Here is a 24671-nt window from a genome sequence, read left to right as displayed (position 1 = left end):
AATATTAATGTGAAAACTACTTTTCTTTATGGTGATTTGGATGAAGAAATATATATAGAAAAACCACAGGGATTTGAGGTCAAAGATAATGAGAACTTAGTGTGCATATTGAAGAAAAGTTTATATGGTGAAGGAAGGACCTTGGCAACAATATCTTTCATTTGATAGTTTTATGCATGAGCATGGATACACTAGGTGTTATTCAAACCATTGTGTTTATTTAAGAGGTTGGTTGATGACAAATACATTATTTTATGTTTATATGTTGATTATATGCTTGTAGTTGGGTCTAATAGGGATCACATCAAGGGGTTAATTTTTCAATTAGCACATTAATTTTCTATGAAGAATTTGGGGACAGAAAAACAAATCCTTGGTATGAAAATTTTTAGAGATAAGAAAAATAGGAAATTGACTTTATCTTAGACTAATTATAGTGAGAAGGTATTGCAGTATTTTTGTATGAAGAATGCCAAAGTTGTCAGCACACCTTTTCCTAGTCATTTGGAATTGAATAAGGCTATGTGTCCAAAGACATAGGAAGAGGAGGATAAAATGTCCAAGGTACCTTATGCTTAAGCTATAGGAATTTTAATGTATGTTATGGTATGTGCTAGGCTAAATATTTCACATGTAGTAGGAGTTGTTAGCAAGTAAATGATTCATCTTGGGATTGAACATTATAATGTTGTCAAATGGATTCTTAGATATTTAAGAGGAAAATCTAGTAAATTTTTATATGTTGGGGGCTCTACTACTGATTTACAAGGTTAGGTTGACTCAAATTTAGTAGGGGATCTAGATACCAAGCAAAGCATTACGAGATATCTCTTTACTATTGGTGAGACAACAGTGAGTTGGATTTCTTGGTTACAGAAGGTGAATTATTTATCCACTATAGAGGAAAAGTATGTTGTTTTTATCGAGGTAGCTAGGGAGATGATGTGGCTTCAATTATACATGGAAGATTTAGGGAGCTCATATGTGGACAATTATTTATTTCCAAATAGCCAGGGTGTTATTCATCTTACAAAGAATGTGACTCTACATTCAAAGACAAAGCACATATAGTTGTGGTACCATTTTATTCAGTCAATTTTAGATGATGGATAGTTAAAGCTAGAAAAGATACATATAAATGATAATCCATCAAATATGTTTGCAAAGATAGTGACAAGGGAGAAGTTTAACTCCTCTTTAGCTTCAATTGGTCTTCTAGACTGAAAAAATAAATAAAAGAATAGTAGAGTCTAGGGTGGTTTACATTCCAATGGGAGCTAAAAGTTTAATAGTTCTAAGATCATTCTCCAAATGAGAGATTGTTGACATGTGGATCCTAATCATACTTGGAGGTTAATTTCTCCCTAATTCATTTAGCATGGTTTCCCCCTAGATTATTCTATAGGGGTTTGGGGGTAGTGCCCCCAAGACAGTCAATGCCCCATGAGGTTTTTCAAGGGTAGCACCCATGAAAGCTCAACTTGCATTATTATTGTAAAAGGCATTGGCTATTATTTTTCTATTGGATGACTTATTCTAGCCCTAATTTTGTAAGAGGAAAAAATCTTGTACAAAATGGCTTAGGGTTAGGGATTTCATAATGTATGATGGGATTGTAGCTTCTTGGAGTGGTATTAAGTTGTAAGGAATTATATAAGGTTGTAATTACTAGATAATAAGAATATTGGACTAGTTTTTTGTGGGCATAACTCAGGTTTTGGGTGAACCATGTTAAATCTTTATGTCTTATTTTCTCTTCTATGTGATTTTTTATTTTTTCCTATTGGTTATATTTGTTGATCTCTAAGCATATGTTATCAATTAGTGTCCCAACACTTAATCATTTTCAAGTTATTTACTAGGAAAGATTACAAGGTCATCACTGCAACCGAGTTATCTAGTAATGGTCAAGCATACAACACTTATGCAAAGTTAGATAGTGAATTTAGTAGAGACCAAGCAAATATGCAAGCCAAGGAATATAGTATAAGTCAAGCAATATAATGAAGACTGAGAATATTGAAATGTTATTAAGAGCCAAGAAAATAGACATATAGAAGCCAAGTAATAGCATGAAGGTTTATGCATGACCAAGCGTCAAAACATTCTAGTGCCAAGTAATTTAGTTTTGATATATGATTTTGTAATGGCACAAACTCAACCAACATTTCTATGATATTCAATATTTGTAGAGCATAAATAGATGCAGATTTACTTGTCATTATAGAAGGTAATGATCCCTAGGTGTACAATTCAACCAATCAAGATAAGGGATGTAAATGGCAAAAGATGATGAAGTTTAAGTCGTCGATCAAGATCTAGAAACTTCACATAACATCTATTTAAGGAGGATTCCAACCCTAGAATCAATGACAATAAAAAAAGCATAAGGGATATGCACATGTGAAGGAGTGAAGCAAATTTTCAAAGGTAGATCTAGCAAAGATCAATCAGAGTGGTAAAGGACTGAACAAATTTATCAGATTAGGAGAATCATATAAGAGATAAAGGAAAGAGGAGACCCAAGACCATCTTGTACAGAAAACTAAGGGTCGGGTACTGGATCAATTATTTTGTAACTGAGATAGGGTAAATCTCTTAACAGAGTGGTCCTAATAGACCTATGTAAATCTTCTAATAGAGTTCTTACTTTATTGTGAGTGTAAAATCCTTTAACAAGGTAAGGCCTAATAGTCTCTTAATCTTTTAACAGGGTAGACACCTCACAGGGTAGATCATATCTTATGGTCATACATTGTAACCTTAACTGGTTAACTTTATTATTGCAACAGTGAAGATTTGTGGGTTTCATCCCCACTCCAATTTTACCTTCATCTTGAAGTTTTTCTGGGTAACTAAATCATTGTGTTATGTGCTAAATTTTTATGGATGTGATGTATTACATTTATGTTTCAACATTACAATTTTATTGATAGATCTATGAAATGATTTGGATATGAATTCAAAGGAAATTTTTTATGATAAAAGTATAAGATCCTGAGTCACCCCCCTTTCAATATCTTGTTTCCCTTATATTATTCCAATAATATTTGCATGTAATTATTATTTTTCTTACATTATTTCCTAATACAAACTAGTCTATTTGTGTTCCTTACAACCTTGTCATTCTCATTCAGTTTGTTTCTAAAAATCCACTTTTTCCAATAAAATTTTTGTCAGTAGGTCTTGACACCAATGTCCATTTTTTTTCTCTTAATCTAGTCAATCTCTTCATTCGTAGCATTTATCCAATCTTCATAATCAAGTGCAGCTTTTATAGTTCTTGGCTCAAACTAAGAAACTAAACAATTATTGTCCTTCAACTTACATCTTGTCATGACTCCAACACTTTTATCTCCAATGATTTGTTCAGGTGAATGATTCATTTTCACATACTTTTCTAGGACACATTCTATTCTTTGACTTCTAGTACTATATTCACTCAGTTGGGGCTCAACATCTTACTCAAATTATTTTATATTTGGCTTGGGTAATGCAATATAATGCTTGGTAGCTCTTTTTTGTTGCTTAGGAACTACACCAGATCCATCTTCATATACATAAATTTTTTTTGGTGTAATCATCAAGTTCTTTTTTTCTCTCCTCATCATTCTTATTTGTAAGCTCATCAATTCTTACACTTTCACATTCAATCATTTTATCATCTACTTTGTTCAAGTATTTTCAAGCCTTACTCTTAGTAGAATAGCTTCATCACTCTTAGAATCAAATTTTACATTCCTTTCATCTTTATCAATGTAACATCTACTCCCAAATATCTTAAAATAATTCAAATTAGGTGTATGACCACACCAGATTTTATAAGGTATTTTATTTTTTTCGTTCTTCATTTAAACTCAGTTGAGAGTGTAGATTGCTATTCTAATGGATTCTCTCCAAAATATTTGAGCAATTCCCTTTCAAATTAGCAGTGTCCTCTCACAATCCATGAGTGACATGCTCCTTCTCTCAACAATATCATTCTATTGTGGAGTTCTCAGTGTTGATAATTGTCTCCTAATTCCATTCTCGGTACAAATTTTAATGAACTCAATAGACATAAGCTCACCATCTCTATCAAATCTCAAAAAAATTAATTGTTTACCAGTTTGTTTTTCAACTCTAGATTTATATATCATTGAACATATCAAAAGCATGTGACTTTAACTTCATAAACATGATAATCATCATCCTATAATAATCATCAACAAATAGTATGAAATATTTGTCACCATAGTAACTTTCTACTCTCCTTAGTCTCCATAAATCTGTATGCACTATTCTAGAATGTTATTAGAAATATGTGTCTTTCTTGGAAAACTTGAATTGGTAATCTTACCTAGATGACATTATTTGCATATAGAAGTCTCAAGTTTATGAAAATTTGGTAAGCCTCTAACTCTTTTCTTTCTACTAGCTTTGACCATATTCTCAAAATTGACATGACATGGCCTCTTATGTCATAACCACACAACTTCAAATTTTTCAAATAGACATATGTCAATAGTAGGATCTAGGTAAAAAAGATTACCTTTAATTTTATCTCTAGTGTCAGTTAGATTTACATCATCATCATAGATCTTGACTTTCCTATTTTGAAACTCCAACTTGTGACTTGTATTATTCAAATGAGAAACACTCAACAAATTATATTTTATTCCCTACACCCAATATGCATCATCACATCTAATTTTATTATTCAGCATCAATCAACCTCTATTTATCAGTAGACATGGAACATCATTCCCTAGTTTAATAGTTCCACCAACATATTCCTTAAGTTTATCAAACTTGGTAATGTCTCAAGTCATGTGATGTGAACATCCACTATCAATGATCCATGTGTCATTCTTACTAATATGTGAAATCAGAGATTTTACATCTTCATGTCTTTCCTCATTATGGTCTTCTTTAATAAAAACATATGCCACTTCTACTCCTTTCTCATATGAAGTATCTAACTCATTTTTATCTTCTTCAACAATATAGCATAATTTCTTCCCTTTGTCCTTGTAGTATTTTTTTTCTTTCTGAATTTTTTATCCTTCTTATCATTTTTATCCTTCCTACTCTTTTTAGGACATCTAATAGCAATATGACCTACTTCATTACAATTAAAACATATAAGAGGTAATTTACCTTTACCTCCCAATAATATTTTTGCAAAAAATGCTTAAATCTCATCCATTTCATCTTCTGATTTTGATACAATTTCATCTTTATTACTCTTTTCTTTCTTTGAACTACCAATGGTTAGTGAAGTCTTGAAAGAATTCCCAATTTTAGGAACACTATTATCAAGGATACTTAATTCAAATGTAGTCAAATGACCAACCATCCATCAAGAGTGAGACCACTACCATGCATAGCTCTAAATTTATGATTTACAAATACTCTAATAGCACAAATATGTAAAAGTATTCTAAGAACTTTACTTAGAACTTCTTCATTGCTGGTGGCACCTCCTGTAACTTTGACACCACTTGAAATTTCTTTTATTTGGCTCACATATTGGACTATATTGTCACCTTCTTCCATGCCCATATAATCCCCATATCATCATTTTTGTCTCTCATAATTTTGTCATTTTCTATCAATACATTCTCATCTCCACCATGCACAAGTACCAACTTGTTCCACAATTCTTTAATCTAGCACAATTTTTGATATCATCAAACCTGACATCATTTAGGGAATATGCAATCACAATCATTAGACCATTATGTTTTCTCTTCTAACTCATCTCTTCTATAGTCATATGAGGAGTAGGAGAAACAAACTGATGGTCCTTCCAATGAGTAACATTATCTCCAATTCCATATAAATATAGCCTCATCATGTTTTTTCATGAGGAGAAATTATCCTTAATTAGCTTGGGTACATCTCTCTTATACATCTTTGTATCTTTTACTGAAGTTCCTTCAAACTTCTTCCTTTAAGCACTCAACTTTGATACCAATTTTTAGATAACTAAGAGGGGGGGTGAATTGGTTATATATAGTTATCCTATAAGCCTTAAAACACTTTACAACCAATTCAAACTTCATAAAAATTTAGATTGTATAACTTGGTAACCATATCCAACATCTCAAGTCAATCTTGTAAACATTTTTTTATCAAATTGTTATCTCATTATTCCATACTCTACCGAGTATTAGATAAATTACTTAGGATAGATTGAGTTGTAGAATTAAATAATTATCATGAAAATAAACTTGCAATACAATAGCATTCACACATTTGACATAGATATTTAACATGGAAACCTTGTAAAGGAAAAAAACCACCTAGGAATTGACAACCCAAGTAATTTCACTCTTCTAACTTGTTAAAGATTACACACAAATTTTTATTTTTGTTATTTATTACACCCTCACAAACGTAACAACTTAATTTTTCGTGAAAAAGACGAGTTTATAATTTCATGACCAACAAGATTTAATATTCTACACAACCAAATATTAGATATTAAATGGTAATTGGATTTAAAAGATTTGAGGGGAAGGGATTGTTTCTCACTAAGGGGGTCAATAAAGAAGTACAGTGATCTATACATGAGATTAAAGATAAATATTTTAGTAGGTTACACATATATCAAAAGAATTGCATCAAAAAAAATTATGAATGAGATCATAGCGAATCAATCAAATTGGTGGTCATTGCAGAAGACTTTAACATAACAAGAGTTCTATTCCAAAACAATAAGAGCATAATTAAAATTTGTTTAAACCAAAATATATATTGTGTTTCCTTCTTGAATGCCTCCCTCTATCCTTCGCCGCTGGGTCCTATTATTTATCTCTCACTATCTCACTATCTCTTTTCCAAAAAACTTAAAGCAATGCAACTAATTTTCCTCTTGCATTCTCCTCTCCAAATTTTTGCTAGTCTCCCTTCTCATGCCAAAAAACTATTTGGCTTACTTCTTCTTAAACTATGCACTCGCGTAAACCATTCCCCCTTGATCCTCAATGCATTCCACCATCTATAAGACATTGGAGATTGCTCTTAATAAGGATGGGGTCCCATGGAGCGAGACTTCCATAAAAAATAGAGCAATTGACTAATGAGAATTTTTAGGAATATTTGAAGGTGAGCGATAACATGAATTTTTTTAATTTGTTTTAACTTCAAAATTTTAGCTCCTAAATTTATGGAAGCTAGGTGTCTCATGAATATCACTTGAATAATTTTAATTTATTATGTCATTATTTTATTACTATAATAATTAAATCTTTAAAATAATTAATAAATTGTTGCCATGTACCAAAAAAACTATTAAGTTGGTTGGGCTAAATCCAGCCCCGCCTTGCCCTATTTTCACCCGTTCAAATTGAGAAGGCTAAAAAATTGGGGCTCCTATTATGTAGGAAAATATTCCAATTAAACCTTTAGGCTAGGGTCCTATGTGCACCTGCTTCCTTAAAAATAGAGTGGGTGACACTGAAATTTTTTAAGAATAACTAAAAGAAAGTGGTCAAATGAATTTTATATGTGAATTAGCTTTAAAAAATTAACTCCTAAATTCAAGAAAGCTTGTGGTGTTACAAATTTTAAAATTAAAAATTTAATTTCTTCATAAACTCTTTGGTGGAAAAATGAATAGTAAATTTTAACATTTTTTCCATTAGTTGGTGGGGCTATTTCCAGCCCCACCCCATTTTCACCTCCTTAAATTGAGAGGGCTAAAAAGTTGGAGGTCCTATTTAATAGGAATAGATTCCAAATAAATCTGTAGCCCTCCTTAAAAAAATATCATAGGATCACCCGCTCGACATAAACAGAGCCCAAGCCCCTCTCATGGACGCTTCCCTTAGCCCCCTAAAAAAATATCATGGAGCCACCTACTTTACAGAAATAGAATCCAAACCCAAACCCTTAGACCTACAAAAATTATCGCGCCCGAATACACGGCTCCATGACCCAACAGGTGGCTCTCTGGCAGGTACGTTGGCGTTCTGTGATACTTCAGTCCATCATAATCCGGCTAGCAGCTCCCTGGGCTGAAAAGTAGCTTCGTGGCGGGTATTTTGGTAGTGACCGGAAAGTAACAAATTAACAATATAAGACAAATTGCCGGACACATACATTTTTCCGACGGTGCCCACAGTGAAGAGCCTAATTAACAATCAACAATTAATAGTTGCTATTGCACTTTTCTTAATTTAAAACTATCTACAAACCCTAAGGGCTACAGTTTGTTCTTTATATAATTCAGATTGGGGTTATCTCGATTTAAGTTGAGTTACAGTTGAAGATAGCATCGGGGCTTGCCAGGGGTCAAGAAGTATTGGATGGGCTAACGCTGTTGATCGACTTAAGAAAGTGCTGCGAATGGGTGGAGAAGAAGCTCAGACATATGTGTGGTTGTCTGCAAGCTATATGTCAACCAAGAGCCCGCGATCTCTCTGTGAAAGAATGGCGGCAGGAAGTGAAGAATATCGTAGAGCACAAGGAGGCTAAATTTATAATATCGTTTCTTTCATGGGAAGGGGCAAATTTGGTAAAACTTTGCCGACTTACACAGGAATTTGGTAAGTTGCCACTCGCCATTAATTCAATTGATAAGTTATTTTTGAGATCGGTTTCTCCCCCAAATAAATAGGTGAACCCAACTCTCTTTGCTATCTTGAGGAAGACGATTGCTTAGAGGAGTTTCTCTTTGATCAAATGCCCAAGGGAATATCAAACCTATGAAGTTTGATGACACTTAGATGAATACAGGTTTAAAAAGATTGATTAATTTGATGTAAAAGGTGTTGACCCAGGTTTCCTCATTTATTGAAGAGAATTAATTCTCAAATATTAAAAGATGTTGGCAATTTGATCAATATTCAATAAATAAATTTTCTTCAAAGAATGCAGTGAAATGTATTCAAAATGATATGTCGTCAAATGAAGATCCCTTGGACATACCTACAATGGAGAATATCTCAAATATTAAAAGATGTTGACAATTGGATAGGTTTCAAGAAATAAGTGTTTTCTTGAAGAATGCAGTCAAATGTTTAAAAAGTAAAGTGGAGAACTCTGAACGTGAGAATAATTCTAACATTTGTCGTCAGGTTGTTTTGTTATTTGGAGTTTTCATTGCCCCAAATAACAAACAATGTGCTGGCATTTTAGACTTTTATGTTAGACAGATTCGATCAGTTAGCAGGGCTTGATATGATATGATATGATAGATTTTAATGACGTCCACGAGACTAAAGTAGTCTATGGGACCCATGCAATCACCCTCCCGAGTCAGGAGCGGAACTAGTCAGTTGTAAAGTTTTGGTTAACTTGTCTCTCCTTCTTTGAAGTTTGGTAATCAAATCCGCTGCTCTTTTCACTTGATCTTCTTCAAATAAATAGTTGAAGTCCTTGTTCTGTAGTATTTTTGTATAACCAGATCTGATGTCATTGTAAGCCAAGCAATCCTTGACAAAGTGCTGCTCTGTCTCAACTATTCCCATATTACAAAATAAACATGTTCTATCTGCCCACTCTTCCTTTGGAACTTGCCACCGACTAGTTTCGCATTGCACTTGATGTGAACTAGTTCTAAGTTGTGCCATCAACATTTTTGCTTTCCAGTTAATAGGTGCTCTTATATAGGCCTTTTCACCATGACTAGAAGTGGGATTAAATTCTTTAATGTAATAAAAAAAATTCCGCCCTATGCGTCTTGTCCATAGAATATTGCAAAATTTTTCATTGACAAACTTTTTTATTTCTGTAATGTTATTCGGGCACGTTTGGATGTTGATATCCCATTTTCGCATCCATTTGTCATTTTGCTTCATCCATGTGCTTTTCCGCCTCACAAGTTTTTCCTCTATGATCAACTTGGGCCAACGATGTGTTTCCAGACCTTGGGTTTTCTTTAAGTAGCTTATCATCCGGACCAAAGCAACGGCTTCTAATGGAAAGGAACCCACCTCCGGCAAAAGGATCTCATACGCTTGAAAAGATGTTCGGTAGCAGACAAGCAGTGAACTAGGCATTCCAATATCAAAGCCAATAATACTGAGGTTGATATCTGCTTCTGACATGACTTGTAGCAACTCTTTCTCCATCTAAATACGACATACGATTGTGTAAGATTCCAATATTCTGAATTCTTCTTGTGTAAATTTTTCTGAATGTATTTAGATTTTATAATTGTATTTAAGATTAAGTTATATGACAGCTAAAGCAGCTGAGCGCCCCCACCTTAGAGATTTATTTAACTGAAAAGACTGGTGACTAGCAATGGTAAAATTGAGGTAACAAATTGATTACAAAATCTGATAAGTGTTAATGGAACAAACTTTATCAAAAAAGAGATTTACCTTGTTTAATTTTTTTAATAACACCAAAATTTGTTTTTATTAATTTGTTGTCTAAGAGTTGCAAAGTTGATTTTAGCAGTACAATCATAACTACACATTGCCAAAATGTGTTGAATGGTTAAAATTTCATAAGGTTTACAATATTTTGCAGTAGACTATAGCATCTACCTGTTTAGATAGGACAATTCAAATGTCTTTCCCATTTTGACATAGAAGACTGCTCACAAGGTTTTCTTCAGAGTTGTATGCCCAAGGGAATATCACGGATCTTGATTCTGAGCTCAATCAGACCAGATTGTTTCGCATCATCTAGTGACAAGATTTAATATTTTTATTATATAAAGTAAAAGAGTTAAGTTAATCTTTAGACTGTGAGACCATATTTCTTTCCTCTGTCTACTGAGACGAGTGCTTCTCTAATGTAAAAAAATGTTGGCACCTTGATCAATCTCTAAGAAATGAGGTCTTGAATAAAGATGAACAGTGTGTGAAATGTGTAGAAAATAATGTTTTGTGAAGGTAAAATTCTGAACATTTTTGCAATGGAGGGTGATAGTCTGGCATCCTCATACAAAATAAATGTGACGAGAGACCTCTAACAATTTAATCTTCACAGTTTCTCTGTGACAAGTCTAGTAATATGTGTTTTGGTCAGTCTTACATAACTTACATTGTGTTTGCAAGCAATTCTCCTATACCGATTGTGCTGATCGCTCTTCCTTCTTTTGGAGGATAAAATATAAACAGGCAGCATGTTGTCTGTTATTTGAAGTTTTTAATGTTTCAAATAACAAACAATGTTCTGACTGTTTAAACTTCTCAATTGTAACAGTTAACAAGACTTGAGGAGATATGTGGAAGCAGGCATCTGGTAGGTTAGAGGAGAGGATAGATTGGAAATACTCAACTGCAACAAAGTCAAAGCCTGAGATCCACTTCTGACAGGACTTATAGCAGCTCTTTTATCTATCCAAATATAGCATATAATATTGTAAAATCTCTTTATAGAGAGTGCTTACTGTGAAATTTTTCACTATTTGTTAGAATTTTTTATTTGTATATAAAAGTTAGTTATATGCAGACAAGAGCAGCCAAGAACTTGGTTTCGGCCTTGGAATTTTTTCACATTGTATAGAGTGCTGACTAACAATAGTACAATGATAGCAGAAAATTGACTATAAATTCATAAAATATAGTAATAGAACAAACTTATTGAAAGTGTACATATTTATATGAACCTGAAGTGCAAGTGTAACGTCAACTTCTGTTTTTGTTTGTCTAGACCACTAAAATTGATTTCTGTTGCACACCCGGTGAAAACACGGGTTTCTTACAGGTAAATTTTCTTCCTTTTTTATTAGGAGAGACTAACAGAGAAAATTAGTAGAAAAGTGAACTGGTTTACTCATGCTCATATCAATCATACAAGACTAAGCCCAAGAAATACAGAAAATCAACATTAATTGAACCCAGAAGCAGGAATTGCCATTAAACTTAAACTTAATACATACAATTCCCTTATTCCAATCAATGAGTCAGTCACCCAGATCTACCCATAGGATCAGAATACAGTTATTTATTGTTAATTAGATCATATGATTGCTCTAGGCATAGAATATGCAAGGAAGGGGTAACCGTGTTCAAGTCGGCAGGCCTTTGTTGAATCAACACTGAATTTCACTCTACTTTCCCAGTATGAGAGGTGCTATCGGAAGACTGGTCTGAATAGGTGAGAGGCTTCTTTATATACTATATAGCAGTGGGATATCTCCAAACTCACCTTCCCATATAAGTCGTAGCCTCTTGTTAATAAAGTTTTCTGGTGTCAGAGACGCAGCAACAACATTTAAAGTGCATTAATCTCAGGTATCCTCAATAAACAGAGCTGAACCGAGAGGCCTTCTTCAACATCTCACTGCAAGAAGAAAGCTGAATTCCCTCAAGAGAACTTAAGATAATTTTGGCATAACTGTTGTCAACATAATTGTATTTGATTGCCTAGTCTGTTAGTCGGTGTTTGGCAGAACTGTCCTACCTATGAATATGGGAGGTGAACTGCCTTCCTTGGCATTGTATAACAACTCCTCATTTTATTGAAAAAACACATCAATTCATCAGTTCATTTGGTTTGCTCTGTCATGTGGTATTAGAGCACACCGATGGGTTTCCTGCATTCCGCTAGCAATGTCTCCTGGCAGAATGATGTCTTTGTTCTCTGAATGCTAAATCTTCTACCCACATTCCTTTGATTTGCAATGTTTTCTACAAAGTAAAATCAGGGAGTATCATAAAAATGGAAGGGAAAAGATAATGTATGTACATGCGAGCCCATCATGTCAACAGCGCGATTTATATGTCTCTGGAAGACAAAGCTTTCTGAAACTCATGTTTATTGGCTAGTCTCCCTCCTTGTGCTTGTATGCCAAATAGATCAAGAACTTGTGAAATTGTTATCTGATTTTCATCATTCATTTTCAGCAAGGGATTTCCTTCTAGTGTTTCAAGCTTTGTCTCTCCCAAGATAGGCAAACTTTCTTGTTTTAATTGTTTCATAAACTATTATTTGGTTTGCTTATAATTTTGTCAAGAGGTGTAAATTTCTCCAAATATGATTGAAATTTAATGATCAAGGAGTTTTTTGGAGGAAGAAGGGCAACGAGACATTTTTAATTGAGAGTTTTTGGATGATGACGTGCATGAGTATGACAATAGTCTGGTGATGTAGATGATTTATTCCTTGCATTGATATTCCTACATCAACATAATCATATTATATTGTCTTCACTGTTGGTGTCTAGTATAGTTGTCCTACCTAAGGTTATGGTTGGTGAACAGCTTTCATTGGCATTTTATAAACTATAAAAGCTCCTCATGTTATACAATAAAGATATCAATTCATCAATTCATTCATTTGTTCTGTTAGAGAAGTGATAAGATTCCCATTCCTTTTGCCTCTAATTGAGTTGTGGAAAGTGGCACTGTTCTATCTTCTTCCTGAAGCCAATCAATGCACAGCTTTTGCTTTCAAAAATATCCTCACATAACTACCATTCCCCTAACTCCTTCACAACTGAAATCTCGTCTTGACTTTCCTCAGTTACACCATCATCTTTAATCTGACAAGTAATGACATCTAACTGAGATTGCGCAGTTGCTTTAGTCAAAAAGAGGTTGCCGAAACACTGTCTCTTCCACCTTTTATGCTTATACTTTGCAAACTGCAATATCTTAACAAAGGAGTACATTAGCATGCCATAGCAGACTCCCTCCATGCCACCACTCAAGCATAATATCTTGAAGAGAATGGTCATGAGGTAAAACTTAATAGAGGGAATTCTTGAGGCTCTAAAAGAATTAGTAGAATATTTGATTTGCTAGTGGTCAAATTCTCTCCAATCTAAGATCTTTGAACTAGTAACCACTGATTACTACCAACCCAACGCATATAAATAAGGAATCTATCTAGCCTTTCAGAAATAACATCCTCAAATCCTTTGTTATTATGTGTAGACAAACCACTTTTAGGCTTTATATCCACTGAATTCAAGAAATTTGTGTTATTCCTCAAAAGTCCATGTCAACCGGCAATTGTTGGGCTTTGAAAGAATTAGTAGAATATTTGATTTGCTAGTGGTCAAATCCTCTCCAATCTAAGATCTTTGAACTAGTAACCACCGATTACTACCAACCCAATGCATAAAAATAAGGAATCTATCTAGCCTTTCAGAAATAACATACTCAAATCTTTTGTTATTACATGTAGACAACCGCTTTTAGGCTTTATATCCATTGAATTCAAGAAATCAATATTATCTCTTAGAAGCCCAACAAAATACTTAAAGCTGACCTTGCCTCCCTTTTCTCCTCCAAACTAGAAAAGAGAAGAGGCAAGTGACCAAATAGCCTGAATTCTAGAAGCTTTATCTATCATACCATCCACCAACATGAGTTTCCTAAATGGAAACAACATTAAAACAATGGGTACAAATTAACTCTCAAATAGCCTTTTCTCAAGCATTACTTATTAGTATTTTTTTAATATTTAGAGTTTGATATCTTTGAACTTTGCTTTTAATTTTAAATTTTAATTATTATCTTATATTTAAGTTTAGGATTAATTTTAAATACATTTTTTTTATGAACTTATTCTACTTGTTAAGGGATGACTCCATTTCTCCCAAGGTGCAGGGGACTGCCCTCCCCAATTCGGATGAACTCTTCAATGCCTAATTTGCAGATGATACTACAATTCTTCTCACCTTGGAAGAAGATTATCTGAAAAGACTCGTGGATAACTTGACCTCTTTTGCAAAGCATCAGGGAGCGAAATCTCGCTCTCCAAATCCATTATGCTGGGTCGGGATGAGAATCCTCAGCTTGGCTCTTCGAATATGGGCTGATCTGTGGGGGGTCCTAAACACCAAACACCAAGTTGAAGCACTTGGGAATCCCATTCTCATCCTGACTTGAAAGATTAAGATTGATAAGAAGATGGGCAAATGGAATAAGCTATATTTGTCATTAGCAGGAAGATATCAGGTATCCCAATGGGTCCTATCCTCCTACAACATATACTACACCTCAGGATGTCTCTTCTACCAAGTCCAATTCAACCTTATCTAAAAGCAATTTAGGATCTTTCTATGGTTGGATAGCTGAGGGTGTAAAAAACATCATGCTGTAAAGTGGGGGTGGTGTACAATGAGCAGGAGAGTTGGAGGTGTGGGATTGAAAGACCTCAGGACACAAGGATTATCACTTGCTGCTAAGTGGATATGTAGGGCTTTAGAAGGAAGGATCTGAGCCAAGGAAAAATTTGATTAGAAATAATATCAGCAGAGGAGGTCCAGCTAAAATTTCATACTGGAAAGGACTCTCACCTTGTGATCTTATCACAGGCCTAGTTTCTGTAAAGGTTACTAGCTCTGCAATTGTTAAGGCAATCTGGAGAAGATGGAAGTGAGTGAGGCACCTCCTATCCCACAATAGAGTATTGACTAAAGACTGCCATTTATCCTAAAAAATCCATATGGTGGAATCTTAGTTATAAAGATAAACCCCTTGCTGTTCTGCAAGGATGCTTTACTAAGAAATGGGCTGCTATAGGTATCACTAAAATGTCAGACATCATCATTGGGGGGCAACTTGTTGAGTGGGAGATCTTGAAAGGAAAGTTTGGTATACTTGGCTTTTACATAATATGTCTTCTTGTGAGCAACCATGATATCCTCTTCCATCTGAATTCTTGCTGGGCAGCTTTATTTGAACTTTCACAATAGCAAAAGTCCTTTGATAATCTTTGGACAGCACAGGTGGAACCTAAGAAAACATTTTTCTAGTGGAGGCAGTTCCTCCATAGACTCCTCTTAAGCCTTCGAATTGACACATTACTCTTTTCTCTGTTTGCAGAGAGGCCGAGAATATCAAACCTCTGCTTTTTGACTGTCTGGTTGCTAGAGAGATATGGGGTATATTTGACTTTTACATTCATGAGAATACTAGGATTTCCGAAGTTTTGTTTCGATACATCCTGGGCATCAAGAAATTTTACAATGGTTTCTTTTCTGTCTTATCAATTGAAATTCTTTGGTATACTTGGAAACTTAGGAATGACAATATATTTAATGGCAAAGAAAGAACGATCTCTTTACTGAGTCTCACATTTCATAATATCAATGTGCAGGTGATAGCTACTATGAGGCTTGCTAGAAGGAAATTTGAGAATCTTTCAATGATGGAACTCTAAAGGTGTTTAGAGAAGAGAGCACCCATGGACACACATGGGCGAGACTCAACAGAAAGAACACACTTTGAAATAGTCCTTCAAAACTTTATCACAGAGTTAAGAACACAAAATAAATGTTATAAACAGCGGAATGTGGATCCTATTGTGGCAGCACCTCTTGCTGTTGCTCCTCCAGCTGCTCCTGTACCTCCAATTGCACCAACTATTCCAGTTGCCCTGAGTGTCAATCCCCGAAATGCTCAAAGGATTCAAGAAGACAATATGTTGCAATGGATGGAAGGTAGCACAGGCTGGACAGCATGGTTCAAGATGGGATAATGACAGATATAAGAATGAGATCTTCTGACAATGTTGCTGTTTTACAGTTTATTTCATTTGGTTTTTTCTATTAGGTATATATTTGATCGATACTGATGTATAATCTGTCCAAGCAAGCTGCTGTCCAAATCAGTTAGATTGTTAGATACTTGATATTTAAAAAAAAAACCATCCTTATCTGAACTGCATATCTCTTTAAACCTTGATCTGTTAATTTTTTTGGATCACCCTATATCTAATACAAAATATTATGAATCATAATTAAAGGTCTTTAAAATTGATTAAATTTATAATTGTTTTTTATTAAAATTGTAATTATATTATTTACCCTCTTATATTTTTTTGGGTGATTCTACAATTCAAGAACCAGGAATCGTTGTAATAGAACTGATTGCAAATCCTGTATTAGAACAGTTGAATAAACAAGTCTGTTTTGTAGAAGGAAGTGTTTTTGACAGGTCACAATGTGGATCTGTTAGGGAATGTTGAGATTTTTAAGGGCAGTTTCTATTTTTTAATATTATTTCTTGGACGTTGTAATTTTTTCAATCTAAAAAGATATATATTCAAATATTTCTCTCTTTGAAAATTTGTTTTTTGTTTTCAATTTTTTTAAAACTAATTATTCTTTCTTTGGGAAGCTCAAGGGACGTTCTGCATTCTGTAGATGGCAGGGCGTCGCTGGGTTTTTCCAAATAAAATGGATTGCCTGGTTTTTTCTTCTTAACGGTACACTGGAGGGTAACATTTCATCCTTAGGGACCAGTAAAATATATCTTGTGAAGATGAAGTTAACAAAAGGTTTTGACAAAATAAATGAGTTTTCAGATAAGGTATGCAGCAGGAGTTAAGGATATGCTGGAGAAAAACTTCTAGGGTGAAGACTTTCCTTCGCAGAACTACATTATCAGGGAAGGAAAGCCAGCCAGCAAGCATCTATAAGGATATCTTGCTATGTCAGAATTAGCTATATTTTTTCACACTTGGGACTGGTTAGTTCTGAACCACGAGCAAGAACTGGTATAAAAAATGAGCACCAATTCAGTTTAAGCGTCTAAAATAACCTCTGTAGGGAGTGTTGGTGTTTTGAAAAAAACTACTGAACAACCAAAATGATATCACTCATACAATTTAAAGACTAGCCAATTCTCATTAACAATTGTATGTGCAAATCATTTGGGCCCAACTTCAACAAAACCAAGGGTGGTTTTCTACTCTTCAGGCTCTGCAAAATCAGGGTGGGTATACTCAAGGATGATTCAAGACTGGGAAACACTGTATGAGGATTTTTTTAGTTTCATTTTGATTCTCATCTCAAATCCTCAAATACATGCATAATTTATGACAATTTGATAAACACATCTCATATAACATATCTGGCCAAAATTCTTCTATAGGACTGCACGTGTTCTCAGCAATAGTGGCTAACTAAAGCGAAAACATTTCATGCAAATAAGTACATGCCAACTTTGAAAATCTTCAAGAAATAAAAGTAAAATTGATTATAATTCTGTATTTGAAAACCATTTACGACACATTTCTTTTTCAGCTGAATCAATTTGACTAGTGCTTAATCCATTAGGGCTCAGAGTCTACTACAAATCCTTAGATTTAGTTTGTTGCCTTACAACAAATTTTATCAGCATTTTTTATCAAAATTCATCATTCAAAAATCCTTTCCACTACTATAGCAACCTTATCAAATTCATCAAAGCTTTTATTTAATCCATTGAACTAATAGCAGTGATGAACAGATATACAATCTAATTGAATTGCATTTAATTGCACAAGCCTTTTACTCATACAATATCAAGATAACCAAGTAATCTAAAGGAGACAAAGTTTAGAAAGAACAGATATGGGGACAGCTCATAAATTGTATTCATTTTCTTTGAAAATTGTATACTTTTACAGTAAATTCAGAATGACCTTAAGAAGAAACACAGGGATCATTCTATTATTCATGTTTTCTCAGGAACTAACAGAGAAATTACATCACAAACTTGCTCCAAACAATGGACCAAAAAACAAACTAAGTATATCACTTAGAAAAAATAGAATTTGGACCCTTTCTCTAGCCCTAGAGTCTCACTTATATAGTGTGAGATGCAACAAGCTTTAGACTAAGAGAAAATGAGGTGTCTTTTACAAAGTTTTACATGCACCCATCATAACAAGACAACACTGCGAATAACATAAAGATTGGTACATCGAACATTCCTTTGTGGGCCCACGTCTGTTATTCCCTTTGGAAAGACAAAATATTATGATCGGATTCCTTTAGCGCTCTGGTTCCTTGGGATAGGTGGCCATCAAATGTGACAGTGATGAGTCATCTCCTGCTACCTGAGGATCCTCTTTGTCTTCATCATCAGTGGCAGAGGTAGCTTCTACTTTTGTACCCTCTTCTTTTTTGTCATCCTCCACCTCATCACCTCCTTCTGTCTATTCTGAAGACAAAAACTCTTCTTTCCACTTATTATAGGTAATATCTTCCGGCCAATCAAAATTCAAGGCTTCTCTTTGTACAGTTATCAAGGAATTTGTGATGTCCCCGACGAAAAAATAAATGTAATTAATTATTTTGTGTAACGGGCCAATTGTTTTAATTTAACTTGGACCCAAATTTAATTTTTGTCATAATAGTTTGTGTCACCGTCAACTAATCTTTGTACACCCTCTGAAAGTTTTTTCCGATGGGTATTTAAGCACAGCTTGTAGTAGTCGACAGGTATGCTTTTGGAATTTGATCTCTCTGTACTGCGGATTCCTGTTGGAGTTCGGCATTGTTCGCCATTTCGGAAGTGAAAGACCTTTCCTATTTCGCTTGCACGGTTTCGGTGAGAATCAGCCCTCATCTTATTTCGTTCGGTTTGTCGCTTCTATATTTGACAAATTGTGGATTTTAATTGCAAATTTTTTGTTCCTGTTAGTGAATCAGTGGTCTTTGTGCATGCAAATTGTGTTGTCTTTCGGAGTGGTATCTATTATCTTGAATTTCTATTTTGCATTTGGCATTGTTGGCAACCGTACGACTATTCCAGTTGGCTTCCTCATCACTGTACGGACTCCATTCTCAGATCTTGGATCTATGTGTGATGTGATACATTTCTATCTGGCTTTTCGACACCAATCTGTGTGGTTGTTTTCATTCTCAATTTGCCGATACCAATCTCTGTCACTACACGACATTCTGTACGGACTTCTCCATCACCTTACGACATTTGTAACCATACGGCCTTTTTATCTTTCCCCACCTTCACTTTATATATCATCGTACGGCTGTGAAGTCCTTTCCCCCCTCACTGTACGAACTCTTGTGTATTAATTTCGTCCATGTCAAGTGATGTCATCGTACGGCCATAACATTGCTGTACGTCCATCCTCTTTCACCGTACGCCATATCACAGCCAACTATACAGACTATCTTCGACCCTCAAGAACATCATACGAATCACCTGCCTCCTGGCAATTTTAGGGGCAATCGACGTCTTTGGTCTCAGGAAGCACAAGGGTGCTATTATAGAATTTGCAATTGCCTCCATATCAACTAATTCCTTTCTGATGGAGTTATAGAATATATGCACTTTAACCAACTCCTCATTTGTCATAGCCCATAACAAGTGTCCAGTTTCATTTATAACTTTATTTATCCTCTCACAAAAAATCTCATCCAACTCCCTTTTCCATTCCTCCTTTTCCTTTACTTTATCAATAGTTTTTAATGCACAAGGGAATAAATCAAACTTTTCTGCAATATACTAGGAAAATCAAATAATTATTTTTTGAAAAGAATTTTGCTTATCATCAAATCCTTGCAATTTATTCAACAAGTCAAAGATTTTTTCTATTTGATGACAAGGCAGCTGGATGACAAATATACACATAGTAGTGATATCTTCATTTCTTTTTATCCACTTCTGCACAAAAGGTTTGAATGCAGCTTCATCTCTCTTTAATTCATCCCTGATGGATGTAATCCTTGCCAATAAATCAAAAAATAATGACAACTCAATTCTATCTACTAAATACATTATGCCCTGCCTTATTTTCTCCTCAAACTAATTATTTAGTTCTACATGCATTGCATACAACTTATTCTTTTCTTCTTCAAAATCCTCTGCAGTGTAGAACTGTGGCCTTTCAAGGGTATCTGGTACCTCAATAATTGGAGTGGACTTGAAAGGTTCAATAGTTGGCCTAGGAGGGTATGCAATCCTGGGTTTACTAGTCTCTCCTATTTTTCTTTTCCCCAGTACCTTCTCCATTTGGGATAGTTTGTTTTCCAATGACTGGATCTGCATACCCCTTTCCTCATATGCTTTCAAAACTTCTTCAAACCTAACATTGAGTTGGGAAAATCTATCTTCTTCCTCGCCAAATACAACACTACCAAATTTTAGCATTTCTGAAGCCATTCCTATTATCTGCTTACTGCCTACCTCACCAGCCCTGAAAACTGGCAATGCACCAGTATGCTCTGCAGTGGAAATTTCCTGCATTCTGGTCTTGTCTCTTTTTTCAATTGACCAAATAACAAGGGCTTGGTGGTCATCACTAAATTTGACTCCTCTATGAGCTTGTAATACCTCTTCTTCAGTTTTAAACTAGACATCCTTTTGCTTCCTAACTGAATAAAAAACCATGGCGTTCACTATATCCCATTCTGGCAAAATAAGGACGCCTGACTGTTTAATTATTTGCCTTCCGGCCTCAGGGGTAAATTGAGCAAAATCATTCAAAAATTTAGACTTTACCTCCTCCTTAATAGCAGAATTCGATTTATCAGGTTGTTCTGCCTTTATTTTTTTCACAAGTCTTCTCAAAATTTTCTATATTTAGCCTCCACAAAAATTGTGCAAATGCTCTAGACTTCACAAAATTTTCATCATTAATAAACCTCTTAGAGGCTCGGGCAACTATAGGGTCGATCTCCTTACCTTGGTAATCAACAACAATTAAATTCAAGGAAGGCGTAGGTGGTTCTCGAGGCTCTCCAATCTCCAAATCTGTGGAGGTAACAATCACGTCCCCCTCTCCACCAATTTGTTTAAGTTGTTCTCTCAGAGATGTTTCATCATTAATTTTGATTGGAGATTGGCTTGGGGAATATTGTTCCACTTGGGAAGAAGACCCCTACTCTAATTTTTTCCTTTTTGGAGAGCTGGTTGTAGATGGACTTCCTGACCTTGGCCTCTGATGCAGGGGTACCTGTTGCACACTTTGAACCATGACACAACATGCCCTTCTCTGTAATGTATATTGGCTAGGAGCCACTATATTTTTGCTACTTATCTTCTTTTGTACTTCTGCAGCCTTGTTTGGATATGCCTTGACATATGCATCCTTCTTCTCATTCATGGCTTGTATTATCACAAGAAAATTATTCATTAATGCTTGCATCTTGGCTCCCCAATATTTCTTTTCTTTCAATGGATCATAATGGAGGTCAAAGGCATTAATAAATTCTAGGGTTTTGCTATATACTATCCATTTCTCCTTTCTCAATTTTTGCTCTTGCAGAGTAAAAACATTTCTGATCACATCCTCCGGATAGTATACTTGTTGCACCATGCGGGAAGCTTTTATTCCCTCTCTTAAGAGATCATAGAATCCTTCAGGGTTAGTAAATCTGGCATGAGATTCTACCATGTTATATCTATCCAAAAACAAATTAAGATGCTTCTGCCTTTTCTTGACAAAAATAAAATCATGCACTATAGTAACAATTGGAAAGAAGGTACCCTTCTTAGATAATTCTCTCTCATCCACAGTGCCTATCTGCCATAAGAGCTCAGCTATCCCTATCTTCAAAGGCACATGGAAAGGTAGAACATGAGGCTTTCCCAAAAAGCCATATACTCTTATAACTATTGAGACATTATAAGGGATTATATCCCCCCAGTTATGACTAACCAGTAGTCCTTGTGCATGGTCCTTGGGTCTGACCAATTCTAACAGTGCTTGTGGAATTCTAGGGTTGTCTCCTCTCAAAAGCAATCTAAGCTTTGATGCAAAATACCTATCAAACCTCACATAACTGGTATCTGTGGCTTCTGAGGTCATATCCACGCTCCACAATTGTACTGGATTCCTCTCTCCATCCCTAGTTGTTTCCAGCTCCATACCCTTGGAGAAGAAGGTGAATCCCTTATACAAGCATACATGCATAAGCAATGAATACCAACAGAATGTTTTGTTCACTTTTCCCCTTGCTATTCCCACCAAACCATTGTGAATCTCCTTTGCAAGGAAAGTAGCAAAATCTAGAATAGTACTCATTCCAAACTGAAGAGTTTGAGCCATTATGAGAATAATTGAGCATGGGATCTGCTCAGTTTCATCCATCCCAAAAATTTTGCAAAGAGAAGTATATAATGCCTGAGCCCTGGGGTTAAAATGTCTTTTCAATAATGGCTCAAGTGTATTAGCAGTAATCACAGACAAGGTTCCAACTTTAGTAGCATGCTCTTGCAATGGCCCCGTCCTCAAGTATATTCTTTGTGCATCATATCTTTCTTGTAAATCATCCATATCAATGATTTCATGTACAACGTGGTTAGGGTTAAGGTTGAAAACTTCACTAAACAGCTTAGGGAAAACCCTAAAAAGATTGACTCTAGAATGATTTTTTACCCATCCCGTAACAAGATCATATTTCTTTGCCAGGTCATTCAATAGATCACTATTGAAGAAGACTGAAGGAACTATTAATTTTCTAATGTCAAATTCCCAGACATTGCTCATGGGGGTATCTAAATTCCATTCTGAGAACCGTTTCTTGAACAATTGCAAACCCTTGATAGAGACTTGGGCGTCTCTTACCCAGTTTGCCCTATCATAGAAACCTCCAGCCACAACTACCCTAGGGTTCTTAGGAATGAGTTCCCTCCCTTTAGTTATTTCATTTACTGATAAGGGAAATTGTTCTAGGAAATCATCATGCACAACCCTTTTTAAATAATCAGTTTGCCCAGAAAATTCCTTTCGTGGAGGCATTTTAAAAATTCACACTCTTACAATAGAAAATTCTTGATTTTTATAGGTTACAAATTACTTACCCGCTAAATTGCCCTTCTTTCTCTGTAATTTTCTCTGCAAATTCACTGAACCTCTTGAGAAATTCTGTGTCTTTGCTTTGGAAATCCTTTTCGCTCTGAGGAAATCTGCGATGCTTCAATAATGGTGATTTTTCATGTTATACCAGTGCATTGAGGTCGCACGAAGGAAACTTTGAGTCATATTAAATCTTGTAACCGTTACCTCCAATTTGCAACCAAGTTTGAATCCTATCCGTAGATTTTCATCAAATCGAATGGCTCTAATTTAAAAGGCAACAAGCTTTATGGCTTTAAAAAAGAAGGCTACGTGTCGCAATATCGCTTGCCCACATTTCTTAAATTTCTTGCACCTTAGAATTGCGAGGAAGTGCTTCTCGTTGATCAAGACAAGATCAACGATCAAATCAATTCATATTTGAATAAGGTCCAGTCAGTTACATTGACCAATGGGAAGCCTTTATATGAGTCTGTGCCTTCTGACAACTTCCATGCCAGCAGGTCCCATTTCTTCTTCTGAGCGAGCAGGTGCTTGACGTCACTCTTTCCACGTGTCAAGCTGGCGCATTCTCGCTTTGTTTAAATTTCACTTAGGTTCTTAATGTGGGCAAGCGCCCCTTGTTGATCAGGACAAGATCAACGGTGCGAAACAATTATGCATTTTATGCTCGCATCATCCACTTGGGCCAATGAAGTGATTGCTTTCAATCCACGTGCTCTGACTCATCTGACCATTACATTAATTTCTAAAACTTTTCGCGTCCACATCATAAGTGTTTCCAGCTAAGCACAAGTGGCAGACCACATGGCGTGACTGAGCGTTCTCCCATACATTGGCCCCACTGTGACACACATCGCATAGGCGCATACCCACATTCCTTATCTGACTAGTAGCTTCATAATGTGGGATTGCACTAACCCTCGATCTTTGAAAGATCTATGGATGACAAGGCTTCATTTCCATTTGGCAAACAAACCTCTGCAGTGGCACATCTGGCAGTACATGTCAGCGATCATTTTACAGTGTGACACCTCGCAATATACAATTAGAAAATCTCGACCCCACCTTACCATATGTCAAATAGCTTGCCCACATTATTTATCTCTCATGCAACTTCAAAATGCGGGCATGCGTTGTTGGCTTTTGATCCTTGATAGATCAATGGTTATAAAATCATGCGTTTCAAATACCACGCTAGCTAGAGTGATGAATAAAAAGTCTCCATCTGTTCC

General features: G+C 35.3%; 2 long non-coding RNA genes across 3 annotated transcripts; both read left to right on the top strand.

Moving 5' to 3' along the window:
* The first annotated feature begins 7742 nt into the window (after window positions 1-7742).
* Window positions 7743-11541, top strand: LOC149552492 (uncharacterized). Its single transcript, XR_016352943.1, has 2 exons — window positions 7743-8534; window positions 11149-11541. It is a non-coding gene; the product is annotated as an uncharacterized LOC149552492 (long non-coding RNA).
* On the top strand, window positions 8541-16563 carry LOC149552491 (uncharacterized). 2 transcript variants are annotated; one of them, XR_016352942.1, is made up of 3 exons: window positions 8541-10082; window positions 10175-10250; window positions 16000-16563. It is a non-coding gene; the product is annotated as an uncharacterized LOC149552491 (long non-coding RNA). The 2 variants fall into 2 exon arrangements; XR_016352941.1 differs by lacking the exon at window positions 8541-10082 and having other exon boundaries at window positions 10168-10250.
* The last annotated feature ends 8108 nt before the right edge of the window (window positions 16564-24671 follow it).

Source organism: Cupressus sempervirens, chromosome 6, assembly GCF_028749045.1.
Source record: "Cupressus sempervirens isolate cs-2001-9-10 chromosome 6, ASM2874904v1, whole genome shotgun sequence".
NCBI classification, from domain to species: Eukaryota; Viridiplantae; Streptophyta; class Pinopsida; order Cupressales; family Cupressaceae; genus Cupressus; species Cupressus sempervirens.
The sequence above is the reverse complement of the archived record's forward strand: the minus strand, read 5'-3'. Positions and strand labels throughout refer to the sequence as shown.